Source organism: Copadichromis virginalis, linkage group LG20, assembly GCF_057382275.1.
Source record: "Copadichromis virginalis isolate Kocher_CV1m ecotype Utaka linkage group LG20, C_Virginalis_male_GT1.1, whole genome shotgun sequence".
Taxonomy (NCBI): Eukaryota; Metazoa; Chordata; class Actinopteri; order Cichliformes; family Cichlidae; genus Copadichromis; species Copadichromis virginalis.
Window position 1 is genome coordinate 23,675,150 of NC_140637.1, and position 19,265 is coordinate 23,694,414.

Consider the following 19,265-nt stretch of genomic DNA (forward strand, 5'->3'; position numbering starts at 1 on the left):
TCCCTTTATGTGAAAATTTACTTCAGTGAGCCAAATAATGAGTGAACTAGCTGTGTAAACAGGGCTGAGCATATGTAAATGAATCCCAAGGTCCTTGTATACACTGTCAGCAAAAAGCAGCAAAATGTGAATTTATTACATTTTCCTCCTTCTTTATTTCAAAGTAATGAAGTACAATTAATCTTAACAAGGCTTCAGTTTCAGGGACAGCTTTTAATCATAAACTTCTTCTCCAAGTGCCAGTACTTGCAGTGTTTTTAATAGTTTCAGGGATCAAATCCTTTGTGCTTTCACACTTATGCTTGCATTTTATTTACTTGTTGGATTCTTTCTTCTCTTGATCCTGGTTCCACATCTTATGATGTGAAAAATGTCCTCGTTAAGACCTAAGCCAAGTCATCATTTCCTGCTTAAAATTCATTTAGAATCCCTACCCTTGTCTTCACTTCCACAGTCTGCATGCTGTAGTGACTCAAACTACACTACACTGCCAGTAACAATAATTTCATCAATGAATAATAACATCCAATCTCCCATACATGAATAAGTCATCCACAAACACAGGATATTAGTCTAATTAGATTTTCTGGCTGGAATAGTATTAAAGTAGGTTAGACACAACTGAAATAACCAACCAATTCAGAAAGGAACACAATGGTGGTCTCTTTCTGTATGCTGTCTTTGTAAAAGTAGAAGTATGTCACTGCAGAAGTCACTGAACAAGCCAATTTGTTTAAGACAAGCTGTGAGAAGATGGGTGGGATAGAATGTTGAGTATGATGCAGTATGGTGCAAAAAAAGTGTCAGCTAGGACAGAAACTGAGCTTCAAGAACTGTTTTAAATGGATCACTGTGCTCAGGTGTTGTCAGTTTTAGAGGTGTTATCATCTGCCAACACCTCCCCTCCTGTACCTGCAAGGCATGCTGCCACAAATCAAGTAAGAGGAAGAAAGTAACGCAGGACAGAGAGTTAATTAAAAAGCTGTAATAGAAACACTATTTTTGTTTCCTTCCAGCGGTAGTGAACAAAGAAGAACCCACCTGAAAACCAATTACCCAGAATGTTTCAACAAACGTTAATATCTTGAGAATATGTGTAGAAATTAAGTGATATTCAAAGTGCTCTGAGCTCATCAGTGTGTTTGGATAATTGCTACCTCTGAGAGGTTTTATGGATATTTCCTGTGCCTCAGACAGAGTGAGATGCTGCCTACTTTGTAGCATGCTTGTGTTAAGCATTAATGTTTTCCCACCAGACTTTCAGAAGAAAACTCATACCTTTCTGTGCTTAAGCAAAGAGCATAAAAGAAGAAAATAATGTGTACATGACTTACAAATTATTGTTCTGACAGATTAATTGGTATGAGATTTAATTTATACACTCCCAAAACATTTTGGGTGCTTTAGAAAATAGCATGTAGTATGTAAATTGTAGTTTGCAGTAACTCGCCCTAAAATATACAGAAACACAAACAGAAATTTTTTAAATGTGAGTGCAACACATGAGTGAACCAGTCTGCAGCTGCAATAACAACACAGCCACTGAGGTTACTGTATAATTAACTGTGCCAAAGGCTAAATGGTTTTCTAAGACTCGAGCCCAAAACACTGACTATTAAAAACAATACACTGTAATAAATATTCTGGTTTTAAGGTTGGTGATTATTTCCCATATAATAAGCAGCCACAGGGTCTTTTTTAAATAATTTCAATAAATCATGATTGAGTGAAGTTAAATAAGCAATTAGTCACATAAGCCAAGCGACCAGTCAGCAACCCCTGGCAACCTCCAATCACCAAGGAAACATGTCTACTCTCTGACCGGTTGGCAAGTTGGTCAGCTGGTAGCAACCAAACCATATAGTGGGCACACAGCAGCTTTCATTTTTATGGAAATATAATCAGAATCCAACCTGTTGGAAACCTGTTCAGTCCAGTCCCCCACTGCAAAGGCAGATGTCCCAGACAAGCTGCACTTATTGGTGCAGACCGTCTCAGACTGATTGCACTGTCTGTGTTTATGAATTAGACAAAAATCTAAAATCGATTGAAAGCAGTAACCAGATGTTTAGGATGTTGCTCAACCACTCCACAACTACTTGCAATCCGCTGTCAAATGAAAAAACATCTATTTATACTATTACTGCTGTTTGCCATACTGCTTATACTGGTGTATAATCTTGCAATGCCATGTGTGACATATTGATACGGCATTTTTTGTGAGTTTTGACACTTCTACATACATCACCAGTGTGATGCCCCTCCCCAGATTTTTTTAATTTGTCAGAGTGATCAATAAACATGTTTTTCCGGCAATTGTTTTATGGATCAGGCTTTAAAGAGGCCATTTCTGATCTATTTTTAATAATACACACTCATGTTAAGGTCCACATTTGGAGAAGCCCCTATTGTTATTCACATGGACATTATGTAATTTCCCCCTAGTTACTGAATGACAGGGCATATTTTCCTCATGTAGACATTCAAAACTAATTTTACAAATGATGTGTGACAGTGCCAATGCCTCTAATCTACTGTATGTCTTTAATATTAATGATACATCTATAATATAGGTGTTGTAGACACTTGTCTTTGATCGGGGAAAATGATTGGTCATTAAAATGCTGTCATGTTCAGGTAGAATAAGGTAAGATTTGGAAACCAGAAGCAGGTATTTTTCATCTCTTTGGGCAGACTATTGTCAGTGCCTGCAGTTACTTATTGATGTGTGTAAATCCTCCTGATGATTATCTGCAATATTTGCATGTTTTTTGGTCGTTGTTTTTTCACTGTAAGGTGGAATAAGGAATCATTTTGCAACGATCAACAGTATTCATGCAGTTCAGAAACAGAATTTTTCTTGCAGTGGGATGATATGATTTCATAATAGCATGTCAGTGTCAGATGTGATTATCAGGACTGGACAGGCAATGCTATATAGTTGACCATCTGTCTTGTTCCATCATTCTAATCTTTAAATCCTTCTCTTAAATCGTAGCCTGTGTTTAGCCCTTTATATATGAGAGATCAAGAATGTAAGTATCTAGAGTACATCCATCCATCCATTCTCTTCCCTTTATCCAATTCAACATTTTCAGGGGTGGAGCCTATCCCAACAGTCATAAGGCCAGAGATCGCCAGTCTATTGCAGGGCTTACACAGAAAGACAGACAACCATTACCACTCTCATTCACACCTATGGGCAATTTAGAATCACCATTTAATGTGACCCCACTAACTACACATCTCTGGATTGTAGTGGAGATGGTAGAGTCAAACTCAGTACTGAGTGAGGTAACAGTGTTAACCACCACACCACCACCTATCTATCTATCTATCTATCTATCTATCTATCTATCTATCTATCTATCTATCTATCTATCTATCTATCTATCTATCTATCTATCTATCTATCTATCTATCTATCTATCTATCTATCTATCTATTCAATTCAATTCAATTTTATTTATATAGCGCCAAATCACAACATAAATCGCCTCAAGGCGCTTCATAGATACAGACAAAAACCCAACAATCATATGACCCCCTATGAGCAAGCACTTTGGCAACAGTGGGAAGGAAAAACTCCCTTTTAACAGGAAGAAACCTCCGGCAGAACCAGGCTCAGGGAGGGGCGGCCATCTGCTGCGACCGGTTGGGGTGAGAGAAGGAAGACAGGATAAAAGACATGCTGTGGAAGAGAGACAGAGGTTAATAACAGATATGATTCAATGCAGAGAGGTCTGTTAATACATAGTGAGCGAGAAAGGTGACTGGAAAGGAAAAACTCAATGCATCATGGGAATCCCCCGGCAGCCTATGTCTATTGCAGCATAACTAAGGGAGGATTCAGGGTCACCTGGTCCAGCCCTAACTATATGCTTTAGCAAAAAGGAAAGTTTTAAGCCTAATCTTGAAAGTAGAGATAGTGTCTATCTATCTATCTATCTATCTATCTATCTATCTATCTATCTATCTATCTATCTATCTATCTATCTATCTATCTATCTATCTATCTATCTATCTATCTATCTATCTATCTATCTATCTATCTATCTATCTATAGTACTTTTATTATAAATATGAGGCCACAGACAATAGTGATTAGAAATATAAAAACTGTAATATTAGCTGTAATGTTAACTTCAATGCAGGCAATGCCTCAAAATTTCAATATAAGTAAGTGAGTCTTTAGTAGATGCTGTGAAAAGTTTTAACACTGTGGTGGTGAATGCTGTTTTCTATGCTGTGGTCTGGTGAAGGTGGGCAATAGCTTAGTCCTGAGGGTGGAGTTCTACCCTCTGCATACAGATGTAGAGAGGTGGATGCTGTCAAAATTTGGAGATCTCAGTTCATTAACCATCCATCCTCATCCGCTTTGTCCGGGGCCGGGTCGTGGGGGCAGCAGCCTAAGCAAAGAGGCCCAGACCTCCCTCTCCCCAGCCACCTCCTCCAGCTTATCCGGGGGAATACCAAGGCGTTCCCAGGCCAGCCGAGAGATATAATCTCTCCAGCGTGTCCTGGGTCTGCCCCGGGACCTCCTCCCGGTGGGACATGCCTGGAACACCTCACCCAGGAGGCGCCCAGGGGGCATCCTTGTCAGATGCCCGAACCACCTCAGCTGGCTCCTTTCGATGTGGAGCAGCAGCTGCTCTACTCTGAGCCCCTCCCGGATGGCCGAACTTCTCACCCTATCTCTAAGGGAGAGGCCAGCCACCCTTCGGAGAAAGCTCATTTCTGCCGCTTGTATCCGCGATCTCGTTCTTTCGGTCACTACCCACAGCTCGTGGCCATAGGTGAGGGTAGGGACGTAGACCGACCGGTAAATTGGGAGCTTCGCTTTTACACTCAGCTCCCTCTTCACCACGACGGACCGGTGCAGCGTCCGCATTACTGCAGCTGCAGCCCCAATCCGTCTGTCGATCTCCGCCTCCCTTCTCCCATCACTCGTGAACAAGACCCCGAGATACTTGAACTCCTCCACTTGGGGCAGGAACTCATCCCCGACCCGGAGTGGGCACTCCACCCTTTTCCGGCTGAGAACCATGGCCTCAGATTTGGAGGTGCTGATCCTCATTCCCGCTGCTTCACACTCGGCTGCGAACCGTTCCAGTGCGAGCTGGAGGCCCTCACCTGATGAAGCCAACAGAACCACATCATCTGCAAAAATCAGAGATGAGATTCTGAGGCCACCAAAGCAAAAGCCCTCCGCCACTTGGCTGCGCCTAGAAATCCTGTCCATAAAAATTATGAACAGAACCGGTGACAAAGGGCAGCCCTGGCGGAGCCCATCACCCACCGGGAACGAGTCCGACTTATTGCCGGCAATGCGAACCAAGCTCTTGCAACGGTTGTATAGGGATCGAATGGTCCGTAGCAATGGGCCAGACATCCCATATTCCCGCAACACCTCCCACAGGACACCCCGAGGGACACGGTCGAATGCCTTCTCCAAGTCCACAAAACACATGTAGACTGGTTGGGCAAACTCCCATGCACCCTCAAGTATCCTGGAGAGGATAAAGAGCTGGTCCAGTGTTCCGCGACCAGGACGGAAACCGCATTGTTCCTCCTGTATCAGAGGTTCGACTAACGGACGAACTCTCCTTTCCAGCACCCTGGCATAGACTTTCCCAGGGAGGCTGAGGAGTGTGATCCCCCTGTAGTTGAAACACACCCTCTGGTCCCCTTTCTTAAAGATGGGGACCACCACCCCGGTCTGCCAGTCCACAGGTACTGCCCCTGATCTCCACGCAACATTGCAGAGGCGTGTCAACCAGGACAGCCCTACAACGTCCAGAGCCTTCAGGAACTCGGGGCGGACCTCATCAACACCAGGGGCTCTGCCACCAAGGAGTTGTTTAACTGCCTCAGTGACCTCGCCCCCGGAAATTGGCGGGTCATTCCCCTCATCCCCAGACTCTGCTTCCTCCTCGGAAGACGTGTCAGTGGGATTAAGGAGGTCCTCGAAGTATTACTTCCACCGCCTGACAATTTTCTCAGTCGACGTCAGCAGCGCTCCGCCAGCACTATACACAGTGCAGGTAGAGCACCGCTTTCCCCTCCTGAGACGTCTGACGGTTTGCCAGAATCTCTTCGAGGCAGTCCGAAAGTCTTTTTCCATGGCCTCTCCGAACTCCTCCCACACCCGAGTTTTTGCTTCAGCCACTGCCCGAGCCGCATTCCACTTGGCCTGTCGATACCTGTCGGTTGCCTCCGGAGTCCCACAGGCTAACCAAGCCCGATAGGACTCCTTCTTCAGCCTAGTGGCTCCCTTCACCTCTGGTGTCCACCATTTGGTTCAGGGATTACCACCACGGCAGGCACCCACCACCTTGCGGCCGCAGCTCAATGCAGCAGCTTCGGCAATGGAGACGCTGAACATGGTCCATTCGGACTCAATGTCCCCAGTCTCCCTCGGAATGCTGTTGAAGCTCTGCCGGAGGTGTGCGTTGAAGATCTCGCGGACTGGGGCCTCTGCTAGACGTTCCCAGCACACCCTCACTACGCGTTTAGGTGCACCAGGTCTGTCCAGCGTCTTCCCCCGCCACCTGATCCAACTCACCACCAGGTGGTGATCAGTTGACAGCTCAGCCCCTCTCTTTACCCGAGTGTCCAGAACATATGGTCGCAGGTCTGCTGATACGATTACAAAATCGATCATCGACCTACGGCCTAGAGCGTCCTGGTGCCACGTGCACTTATGGACACTCTTATGTTCGAACAGGGTGTTCGTTATGGCCAAACTGTGATTAGCACAGAAGTCCAATAACAGAGCACCGCTCGGGTTCAGATCAGGGAGGCCGTTCCTCCCAATCATGCCCCTCCAGGTCTCGCTGTCGTTACCCACGTGAGCATTGAAGTCTCCCAGCAGGACAACAGAGTCTCCAGGTGGAGCACCCTCCAGCACCCCCCCCAGGGACTCTAAGAAGGCTGGGTACTCTGAACTGCCACTCGGCGCATAAGCGCAGATGACAGTCAGGACCCGTTCCCCGACCCTAAGGCGCAGGGAACAAACCCTCTTGTACCCCCAACGTACCGGCAGCAAGCCGAGGGGATATTAGGATACCCACCCCAGCCCGCCGCCTCTCACCAAGGGCAACTCCTGACTGAGACAGAGTCCAGCCCCTCTCCAGGAGACTGGTTCCAGAGCCCAAGCCATGTGTAGAGGTGAGCCCGACTATATCTAGCCGGTACCTCTCAACCTCACGCACTAACTCAGGCTCCTTCCCCACCAGAGAGGTGACATTCCATGTCCCTATTGCCAGTCTTGGCAGCCGGGGGTCAGTCTGCCAGGGCCTCCGCTCCTGGCCGCCACCCGGCACACAATGCACCCGACCCCTATGGCGCCTCCTGCGGGTGGTGGGCCTGCGGGAGGATGGGCCCATGTCTCCTCTTCGGGCTGTGCCCGGCCGGGCCCCATGGACTAAGGCCCGGCCACCAGACGCTCGCCCTCGGGCACCCTCCCCGGGCCTGGCTCCAGGGCGAGGCCCCGGTAACCCTATCCCGGGCAGGGTAAACTGTTCCCTCGGTGTCCTTTTCATAAGGGTCTTATGAATCGCTCTTTGTCTGGTCCCTCACCCAGGGCCAATTTGCCATGGGAGACCCTACCAGGGGGCAAAAGCCCCCAGACAACATAGCCCCTGGGATCCCTGTGACACACAAACCCCTCCACCACGATAAGGTAGCGATTCAAGGAGGAGCTTAACTTCCTGCTAAAGTCCTTCAACCGTCTAGTACAGTTTCTGTAACTGCAGTAGACATAATTTACTGTTGAATCACATTACACTTTACATTCAGTTTATCTTTGAATATGATAGTAATTTACTGTTTATACTATACTATGAATAGTAATGTTCTATGAATAATGTTTCCATTTTGTTCTTTGTACAATGATTCCACTTTATTTATTACTTTTCAGTGTTTTTTGTGTAGTTTTTAAACAATACAACATTTTTACTATTAGTATTTGTATTTCAAAAAGTAGAGGCCATTAGAAGGAACTGAAAATGATTTATTGATGTACAGAATTCAGTTTGAAGTATTTTGTGGTTAGACTCCGACGGACCTTCACAGCAGAATGGAATCCCAGCAGTGATAGGAATTAGTGCAGGACTCCCTGGAGTCATGACGTTGGTGCTGGAGATGAAGATGGAGGCTTGAATGGAGTCTGAGTGATGATGGAGATGCGGTGATGGGGAGGAGGTGGGTTGCACAAATGCGTCAGCAAGGGAGAATGACAGATCCAAAGTAAGATTTATGCAGTGTCAAGGCTGATTGGCCAGAAGAAGGTCAGCAGAAAGATGATTGGATTAGACCAATGATGTCACAATCAGCTTGACAGTGTGGGAAAGTGAAAGTCACTTCTGTAGTACGAGAAAAAGGGGTTGGTTCAACATAGACTTACAAAGGCAAAAAAACATCTATCAGTTCAATGCATTCATGTAACACACAACTGCTTTCAGGTGGCATTTTGCAAGATTTGTTCTATGAACCTGGAAAACACACGGACCTTTAGTTAGCTGTTTAAAATGTGGTGGTGATTTAACTTTCTACATGTCTAGAAAAATGAACTCACTCGACAGTATATTGTATTAAATTTCATTTTATTTAACTATTAATTAACTGAAAGTGACGGCTGCTTTTGTTTTAATGTTTCTTTTGTCTGAAAGTGTTGTCTAAATTTGTAATCCATCTTTTGCTGTAGGTGTGTTGTTTTTTTTCTGGGTGCTCTGATCATTACAGGCTTATAAAGGTATTTATAAAGGTAGCAGAAGCTCACTTTACTGAAAAACATGTAGGGGCAGTAAATGAAACTAGATTTAACTGGTTCTGGCTGAGGCAGAAGCAGGAGAAAAAGTGTGTTACTCTTTCACTGAATAATTACTTTCAACGTTTTGCTGACCTTGTACACTCAGCTGACATTCCACATGATGGATTTAACAATCTGAGAAGTACAAATTTAACTGGATTAAACATTTAAGCCTGGAGAGCATCTCAAAATAGTCTCTTAAACACTAACAGATGTGTGTATGTGTACTTCTAGGACTCCTTTTGAGGGGATACAGGTCATTTCAGGATGTCATTTCAGGATCAAAACAGGACCTAAGCAAGTAAGTGTTTAGGGGGATAAAGTAAATGTTCTCTCCGCCGCTGATATCTCTGTTTCATCTCTCAAACATTTCATTTGACGATGAATAAGAGCTTCTGTCAGTCTTCAGCCAAACACGTTATACTTTCTCATGATAGCATTTAGTGAAAATCTGATTACTTGATTTAATAAAGCCTCTGGACTGTGTTCAAAATCATCCCTTTATCCACTCATTCACAAATCAACAACAGTTTACTAACAAGCAGTAAATTAAGCTCTCAGTCTGACGGATTACCATCATTTTACTTCTTTGCTGTCAGTTATAAAGTCACACATGATCAGAATACTCACATAAAGTCTGTAGCAAATATGGAGTAATTTGGGACATTTTGAGGAATATTGTGTTTCTGCATAATATTCCATAAAGAGTTTTAGCTTTTATGTTCATAACTTTTTGGACATTTTTTTTATTTTAACTAAGACAATCTAGATGTGATTGACGTGCAGAGGGTTTAACAAAATATTGCATTAACTCTTGAGGAACTGGACCCAGTTCAGTCCACTGTCTTCAGAGACTTAAAATTAATTGGGCACACAAACATAATGTTAAATATAAGGATTGTTTTTCATACTTAGATTCAAATCCTTTGTAGTCAGTGACCATCTGAGGCGTAGAACAGATGGGCACAACCAAATGCTGTGTTTCCTCCTTTGAGATGCTCTGCTTTATTGCAGCCACTTCCAGTTGCTCCTTGTTTGTGGGTCTTTCTGCATTAAGTTTTGTCTTCAGTATCTGAAAAGCATGCTTGGCCGTTGAATGATATTTAATTTATTTGCCTTGAGAAACTTTTGGGCCACTTTTGCACCAAGCTTTGGGCCGTTATCATGGCCAGTGCATTCATTCATTTTTGAGAATGTACCAGATTGTTGATTGTTCTTGAGTAGGTTTATTCTGTTTTGCATTTTGTCAGATTAATGATGATGGTTTCCCTAATGTGCATCAACTGCATCATTGACTTCCAGTGAACTGCTAACAAAAAGTTCAACTCAACATCTTTTGCCTGCCTAGTTTGTCGTGGAATAAAAAGGACTCTGCTACTCATACAATACAATTTTCCTGTTACTTTTGAGCCTCTGAAAATGACTGTTTTCAAAGACAATAATGTCTGTCAAGTTTATAAAATACTTTTGTTAAACTGCTTAAAATAGAGCTGAAAGTCTGCACTTCAATCACATCTTGACTGTGTAAAAACCAATGTGGTGGATACAGTTAGCAAACAATGAATGTATTTCAAGAGTAAGTATGTTTCATCCATGCAGCATGTACTTTTTCTTCAGACTCTCCACAGGGCACTCATCACCATGGCAACCAAGAACCAAAGCTTTGGGAAAAAAGTGTCAGTCCCTGAATTTTAACTTAAACACAGATAATGAAATGTAAATCAGCTGCGTGTGGGGACTATGGTTATTTCACAAAATAATTTATGACACATCAAACTCTGAAGTCTTTAGCCTCAAGCCTCCAAATGTTAACCCTGTTCATGTACATTAACATGAATCAGGTGATACAAGTCAGACCATGTTAATGGAGGAAGTAAAGACCAGCAGAAACAATAACAACATTCACTACAGTCACAGTGAGAGAACATGTTTGTTTCTTTTTATTATTATTATTATTATTATTATTATTATTATTATTATTATTATTATTTATTTTAGCTTTATTATTTATTATTTATAAATTGTTATTGTTTATATGGGTTTTTTCTTGGTTAAAGAGACAAACAACACCAGATACACCTTCCATACATCCATTCAACCAATTTCAGCTCATAGTGGGGCTGGAGCATATCCCAGGTCACTTGGTCTGTCACGGTACTAACACAGAGAGCCAGACAACCATTCACGCTCACATTCACACCTACAGCCAGTTTAGACTCACCAGTTTACCCGACTAACCACATGTCTTTGGACTGTAGGAAAAAGTGCCTGGAGATAACACACACAGTCACGTGGAGGACATTCACAGCTTACAGTGCTGTCTCTTCAGAAAATAATTACACCCTGGACTGTTAAAAATCCTTTGTTCTTTGACTACTTAGACATGATAGAAAACATGATGAATAGCATTAATCCTGTTTTTAAAAATGCTTACAACTTGTGTGAAATGTTTACATCATTATGAGATCTTAGGAGATGCCCTGGGGCCAACTCTAGTTCTTGTGCAGCCCTGCATGCAGAGTCCCACAGAAATGCTTCACTCTGAGCCACCACGATGCTTGATTCAGATAATGAGCTGCTGAAGTCCCACTTGCCTAGAAAGGATTTAATACAGATACTTTGTCAGCTGTGTTATTTGAGGAGACTATAGAACATTTTATGATTTAAACTGAATGTTTTAATGTCCTCACTGTAGGCAGACATGCTTCATAAAGCAGATCTGCCATTCCAGTTTCACCTAACATCCAGTCTAATTAGCTTGCATTTGCACACATGACTTAAGTGTACAATTCAGCATTATATGACAAGAAGATTGTCTTGATCATGGCTTCTTTGATTCTTTTGAGTTATAGCTTCTATTTTAAATATAGCCCATCTGCCTTTCTAAGCCACCTCCTATAAACAACATTTATATTCCCCTGACATAAAACTCCGTGTCACTAAAACTGTAAGCTTGTTCTGTCCTTAAGGACAGAACAAATTAAGGCCAAGATCATGGCCTTAATTTTTTAAATGGTCTCCGGTTGATGTCTGATGAAGTGTGATGATTTCAAGCCCATCAAAGGCACTTGGCACAGAAGCCAAGTACCTCTTATATCTGGTACAAAAATGCACTTTTTTTCACTGAAAAACAGTTTCTGTAAACATAAGCCATTATCTCTATGATAATCGATTTTTGGAACTACTATTTCCATAATTTGGAAGCTTTGGGAATGCAAACAGGAAGAATAATGCTAATAATGCCATTGAGTCAGCGCTGCTGTGGAGAGAGTGAGCAGCTTCCGGTTCCTTGGAGTACATCTGGCTGAGGATCTTACGTGGTCAGTACACACAAACAAAACAGTGAAGAAGGCGCAGCAGCACCTCTTCTTTCTCAGGAGACTGAAAAGATTCGGCATGAGCCCCCGCATCCTCAGGACCTTCTATCACTGTGCCATTGAGAGCATCCTCACTGGATGCATCACCACCTGGTATGGCAACAGCACCGCCTACAACTGCAAAGCTCTCCAGCGAGTAGTGCGGTGCTCTGAACGGATAATTGGAGGTGAGCTTCCCTCCCTCCAAGACATCTACAGGAAGCACTGCCTGAGGAAAGCGGGGAGGATCATCAAGGACTCCAGTCGCCCCAGCCATAAACTGTTCAGACTACTTCCATCAGGAAGGAGGTTCTGCAGCATCCGGTCCCGTACCAGCAGACTGAGAGACAGCTTCTTCCATCAGGCCATCAGACTGCTGAACACGTCATAGACACCTCACCTCCACTACTGGAACTTTAACATTATGCACTCCATACTGTACAGTAATGCCACTGTTTTGCACATGTCTCAACTCTGTATATTTTATATATTTTATTTATTGTTTACGCTATTTAATTTGTAAAATATGTGTACACACACACACACACGTAGAAAAACATTTAGTATACACATCCAGAAATGCATATACTATTATATATTGTACATATATTTATTAGTTTCAGATGTAGCCATTCTTGTATTTTGCTTGTTTACATTATTGTATTTTGCACAACTCTGTTGCTTGTGGGGCTCGCACACAAGAATTTCACTCACATGTGCTGTACCAATGTACCTGCACATGTGATGTAACAATAAAAGTGATTTGATTTGATTTGATTTGAGTTAGAGAACCAAACCCCAATAATTCACTCTGTTTGTATTTTAGAAAATGTGCATAATGAAAAGTAAGCTGAATAATCTTTTTAGCAGTTCTTATTGTCAGTCAGTGGGAGCATTGTTATGCTTTTTAAATACAGAAGCTTTGCAAGATGAAGAGATGTGGTTTTTGTATGTGTGTATGTGTGTATGAAACCATTGCTGACCCTGCATCTTTGTTCACATCCGCAACTTACCGCATGTCTACACCCCGTCTGTTACTGTGACAGCACCATATGTCTCTGTTTCTGTCCCTCTCTTTTGCTCCCCATTTAATTTCACCCCGCATTCACAACCCCCGTAATGACTCATAACACTACAAGTGAATTTCTAAATGACATACTTTCACCCCGCGTGTTATGAGTCACATCCTGTTTTGATCATATTTAGGAAATCACATTTTTAACATATGGAACACAGAGTAAAATATTTATTTATGCTGCCCTTCTGCACATCCATGTTTCAGACCTGTACTTGCTGAGCTCTATTTGAACAGTTGAATATAATTCTGTTTGGTTTTTGGATGACAGAGCATTGCAGCACTTTTTCCAAAACTGAGGGCAGCCCCTCCGGTCCACATGTCAAAATGCCCCTGAACGAAATGCAGAACTCCAGAGTCTTCTGATAAATATGACAGTCCCTTGTTTGCTGTGAGTGGTTTTGGTGTGACTGTAAAGTGTTCTGAATAAAAGAGCAGTATCAGTGCTGACTATTTTCACCAGAAACTGAAACCAAGAATGGCATCTAATTTTACTGGTGTCGAACTTTGATTTTCACTGTGTTTTTCAAAAACGAGACCTTAACACAAACTCTCAACAAGCTTAGTTGTGCATGCATAATTTGAGTGTTTGCAGGTCATAAGCTGGTGTGCAGTAGCTCCCTGAAGAATGTGCAGCGATTGCAGCCCCTAGTTTATGTGGTATCCCAGAGTAACCTCTCAGATTTACTACTGCAAATCTGAAGGGAATGTACAGACTGTGCAAAAAGACAAGGAAAAAAATGTGCAAACTTTTGGTATTTGTAAAATCTGACACTATATGTCACTTGAGGTTTTTAGTCAGAGGAGTTGGTCCTCACTGAATCCAACACTGGGCTCTTGCTGAATGAAGCTAGGACAGGCACTGATGTTTCTTCATTAGTGACAGTTTTCTTACATCCACGTTTTGGCAAATCCAACACTGAACCAGTTTCACGAAACTTATCAAGCAGTTTGCTAACTGTAGCATGGGAGATGAGTGGTCTCGTAGGGGGTCTTGCATTGAAATCTGCTGCAATGACCCGGTTACTGCGTTCACCAGATATCAACACAATTTTGAACTGCTCCTCATGTGTTAACCTCTTCGACATGTCAATGGCTGTGAAGAAAGAGAAACTTGTAAATAACTCATGAAAGAATAAAGTTACGTTGAAACCAAGCACACCATTGTTTTTCTTGTGACATTACCAATAAGTTTGATGTGTCACATGGCCCTCTTCCTATTGAAAAAACAAAACTTGTATCCAAGATGGCCGACTTCTAAATGGCCACCATGGTCACCACCCATCTTGAGGAGTTTGCCCCCTCACATATACTAATGTGCCACAAACAGGACTTTAATATCACCAACCATTCACATTTTATTACGGTGTATCCATATAAATGGCCCACCCTGTAGAATCAAAAGCATGATTATGTATTTAGTTATTTCTAATTTCTTGCACTTGCAGAAAAAAAATAAAAACGTCATAAATATATTCTGCTTGAATCTGCACAGAAGATAAAGAGCCCCATTAGAAAATATCTGGTTTCTGATAAAATATCAAAGATACAAAAAAATGCTTTGATGAAGACATTAACTATGACTTGTGTGCAGCTTTTCATTTGGAAAAAATTAAAATCTATGAGCTTAAAATGTCCAGTATGTCCAGTAACCTGGTGATGTGCAAGCTCTTCTCTCAAATACAAGTTTGGTAAAGTGGCCTGATGCAAAGACAGAGTTGCTCATGATATAAATAGAGTGAAGATTTTTCCATAACACACTGTGTCCCTTCTGACTGCCTTCATAGGGATCTTTAGAAATGATCCCCTCTTAATTATGCAACAGTGCAGTGATAAGGCTTCCAGCTGTCAGACAGAATATAACTTATCTCCCATATATGGATTTATTTTCCACTACAAGCTGCTATACAATTAACTTCTTAGTGGAGCAGTTGTGGTCCTAATCTCTCTACTCACTCATCAAGCTACAGCTTATCTTGATTTGCTTTTTACTGAACATATCTTTTTTCACGTTTGCTCAGGCAAACGTGACCCCAACAGAAGACATGAATAATGTGAAGGAGAATAAAGGGCATGGATGAGAGAAACTTCTCACACAGGAGGCAATTTACTGGAATCACTATCTGAGATAACAGACACAGTTGATAGTTTTATGAATTTTAATGCAAATGATTAAATAATCTCATGCATCATTACAGCGGTTGCATGCTAATGTCTTAATTATTCTAACATTAACACAGTACACAGAACACCTGTTTTCTTGGTTTATTTGATTAATCTATCCAGTGTGTTTTTGTCATATTAGGATCTTAGGATCTTATATTTTTGGCCAAAGTGCTAACCCAAAAAAACCTCTGCATTCAGTCAAAACAGCCAAATTTAATCATGTTTTAGAGCATTTTTGTATGTGCTGAGTAAAGTCAAGAGTGGAACAGTGTTTAAAACAGTGAAAAGTGGGGGGCTCAACCCGGGGTAGCGGTCATGTCCGGTTAGGGGCTCTGTTGGCTCTCAAGTGACTGTTTCCTCGCGGCTGTGTGCAGCGGGGCTAGGGGAGGGTCTGTGCTGACGGACGTGGGTTACTGACCTGGTAGCCTGGCTGGCCCTGGGTGGGTCCGGGATGGGCGTGAGGTTCTGGGGGCGCTCCGTCTCTGGGCTGGGACCCGGACCGGGCCTCGGGGGCTTGGGTCCTGGTTGGTGTGTTGCCGGGGTTGTGGGCGGGTGGGTGCATGGGGGCCCAGCCCTGGAGCAGGGTGCCGCCGGTGCGTCGAGCCACCTGGGGGGCTCTTCAACTGGTGGGGGAGATTGTCACATCTTGCAGGAGCTCTCCTCTCCTCAGGAGCTCCCTCTGCAGGAGGGGGAGATACAGGAGAGGTGGAGGAAGATCTCAGCCTGGGTGTTTATTGTCTTATGTAGTCTGGAAGATGAGTGGATGGTGGGGTGGGTGCAGTTTTCTCTGTGGTGGGGTTGGGTGGACTGTACCGGGCTCTGTGGGGCCGGGCGGCGCTGCTGCACTGGGCCCGGTCTGGATGGGCCTGGGCCCCCTTTCCCTGGCGGGTCGCGGAGTATGGGGGTGCCTACTGGGGTCAGCGGGGGAGCTGGCCCCAGGGAGGGGTCACTTGCCCCTCCCTTCCTTCCCTCCCCATCTCCAGCTGCCTCCCTCTTCCCGCTCCACCACAACCACCCACACATGCAGGGCCTTGGAGTAGGGGTATGTCACCAGGGTGCAGAGGAGGCTACCCCCCCCTCTGTCCCCTTCTGGCTGCCTCTGCCTCAATTTTATCCCACAACTTAGACATTCACATTACTCACACTCTCATTACACATACATATAGGATCTTGGGGGTGGGCACGATACACGGAGTCCAAAGTACCATCAGGGTGTACACCCCACCCCTGGCATCGTTGCCCACCTCTCAATTTTAAATACACGTAGACATTGAGGGCTAGCAGGAGGGACCATGCGCTTACCTGCTGCTCTCTGGCAGGTAGCTCCATGCCCTCCTGGGTTTTAATTGCACCTTAGAACACATATGCATCAACATTACAATGAACGGGTGGAGGGAGGTTTGGAGTCTTCTCTCACCCCCGTTCTCTGCGACCTGCTGGAGCGGGGGGGGGCTAGGACTAGGAGGAGGAGTTGGCCGTCCGACTGCGGTCTGGAGTGTGGAGCCTTCCTGCTGCTGCGGAGTCGGGGCGGTCTGCCTCCCCCCACCGCAGGGAAAAGGGAAACACCACCTGGGTCTGGGTGCAGTTCCCCCCTCCAGGGGCGGGGGCACCTAGACCCGGTTTGTAGAGTACGCTTGGGGAGTGTGATCGTGTGTACAACGTCTCTTTATGTCTGTCTCCACGTTGGTTGAGTGTGGAGTAAGTGCATATGAGAGCATGAGGGTGGGAATGGATGTTTGTATCTGTGTGTGCCTGTATTTCTGTGTCTATATGTCAGGTTGGGTGTCAGGCGCCACCTCTCTGGGGACATCTCAGGCCCTCCAAGGTTTGGAGGCCTATCTCCCCCTACCACCACTTCCCCTGCCAGTGGCGGACCCCCTCAGACATCGGTGCGTTGGTGGTTCTTTGTGTCCGGGGATGGGCGTCCAGGTACACACCGGCTCACTCCTTGGCGGCCGCTTATCGGGGCCTGGAGCCTGGGGCTCGCTCAGGCCACTTCGGAGGTGGGGTGCCCCCGGCCTCTCGGCCTGGGGCTCGGTCACTCAGGCGCAGCTGGCTGCCGGCGGAGCTCACGGGCGCGTCACTGCAACTCCCCCTGGCTTCTGCTCCGCGGCTGCTGAGTGAGCCCTCATCTGGGACTCTCCTCAGCTCTTTCCGGGACAGTGGCGCAGCTGCCCCTCTGTTGGTCTTCCTTGGTCTCTTGTGTTCTGGGGGCCTCTGGATGTCTGGAGTTTTGATCTCCTCCACACCTGCTTCACGCCCTGGAGGACGGGGCTGTGGCCCCCCCCACACCCTCTAGCAGATTATTACATGAAGGAACCTTTTAAAAAAACAAAAAACAAGCGCGTCCATGCTCACAGGTGTACGCACGGGTGATCACACCCACAAACTACACCCTTTTTGGCTCCTACCTCAAAGCACACTGTGTTCTGTTGATCTTATGTGCTGCACAATAATGTTTAACATTTAGTATTTACTGTCATATTCCAATATATCAATGTGATGTTGTTTATTCTATTACTCTTGTTCTCTTCTGCTTGCTTTCTTTTTTCTCTCTCAGCAGGTGATCCAGGTGATTGATATATGCATTTTTTTTTCTCTGCCCGTTCTGTTGGTTTTTGTCTTTTGCCCTTCTCCCCCGTCCCTCTTCTCAGCTGTTTCTCTTTCCCTCTTTCTTTCTCCCCTTCTTTCCCCCAGTCAAGTCTGTCCCGTATTCAGTAAGTGAAAATAAAATAAACAATAAAAGGTGAATCAAATGGACCATTACGGCAAGGCTGGGATGGTCAGTTTGGTAAAGTAAATCCGTTGGGCATCTTTCTTTGCCTTTAGACAACAATTCTGATGGCAAAAGAGCCAAACGGGACAGGCCAAAAAAAAAAAAAAAAAAAAAAAAGTGTGAACTGAAGCCACTGTCTGTTTCTTTCACACTGCATTTTTATCTGAATTTTTTCTTTGGTATTTCTTCTCTATTCCAGCAACATGCAGTTGGGATTTGACAGGACTGCACAGGAGCAGTGGTTGAAAACACCTTTCTGTAGAGAAGGCTGTGCAGAAGGAAATTGACACCGCCCAAAAAAATCATCCACTGCCCTCTGCCACCCCTGGAGACCATCACCAGATCCTCCTGTGTCTGGAAAACCAGGGCCATCACAGGTGACCCCCTGTACTCCACCCACCACCTGTTTAACCTGCTGCCCTCTGATCCTTGCCTCAGGTCAATCAGGTCCCACACCAATAGACTCACAAACAGCTTTTTCCCCAGGGCCATTCAGACTGTCAACAAACACCATCCCCTGACACCTCACCCCTGCCCACCCACCTCACTAATCTGAGCCATGGTCTGTTACCTTCATCACTCTGGCCATTCACACATGAATCCAATTCAGACCAATTCTTTTCTTTCCACTTCCTCCGAGCACTTTGCAACTATTTTGTTCTCCAGTGTGTGCATTTCTCTTATTTTTGTATACATCCCTCTTGATTGTACATATTTCTCCCATTTGCTATTTATTCCTGCTGTCTACTATTTATATTTTATTCTGGCACAGTTGGTGTGGAGCGCTCACAATTTGTACATGCACAATGACAATAAAGGGCTATTCTATTCTATTCTATTTTACTCTACAATTGCAGTATCACGAATTATGTATAACCTGACTTTGATTTGTTTACCAGACAACTCCACATGGTCATCATGTTGTTCATTCAGGCAGACAACAAAGCCAAGCTCCAACATGTCAGCTGGTTTCAGCTAAGCTATCATTAGGTGATAGCTTAGCTGATATCCTCCAATATAAATCTCACTTAGAAGACACAAATGAGAAGCTTTAGGCGGCATGCATTCTACACCATAGCT

The 19,265-nt window shown here is 44.3% G+C and overlaps 1 protein-coding gene across 1 annotated transcript in view; it reads left to right on the forward strand.

Annotated features, from left to right (window-relative positions):
- opn7b (opsin 7, group member b) overlaps positions 1 to 19,000 on the forward strand; it is a 124,585-nt gene extending 105,585 nt beyond the window's left edge. Inside the window, exon 7 of the transcript XR_014917111.1 lies at positions 18,385 to 19,000. The gene's annotated coding sequence lies outside the window, so the exon portion shown is untranslated. The remainder of the gene's footprint in view (positions 1 to 18,384) is intronic.
- Positions 19,001 to 19,265: the final 265 nt, after the last annotated feature.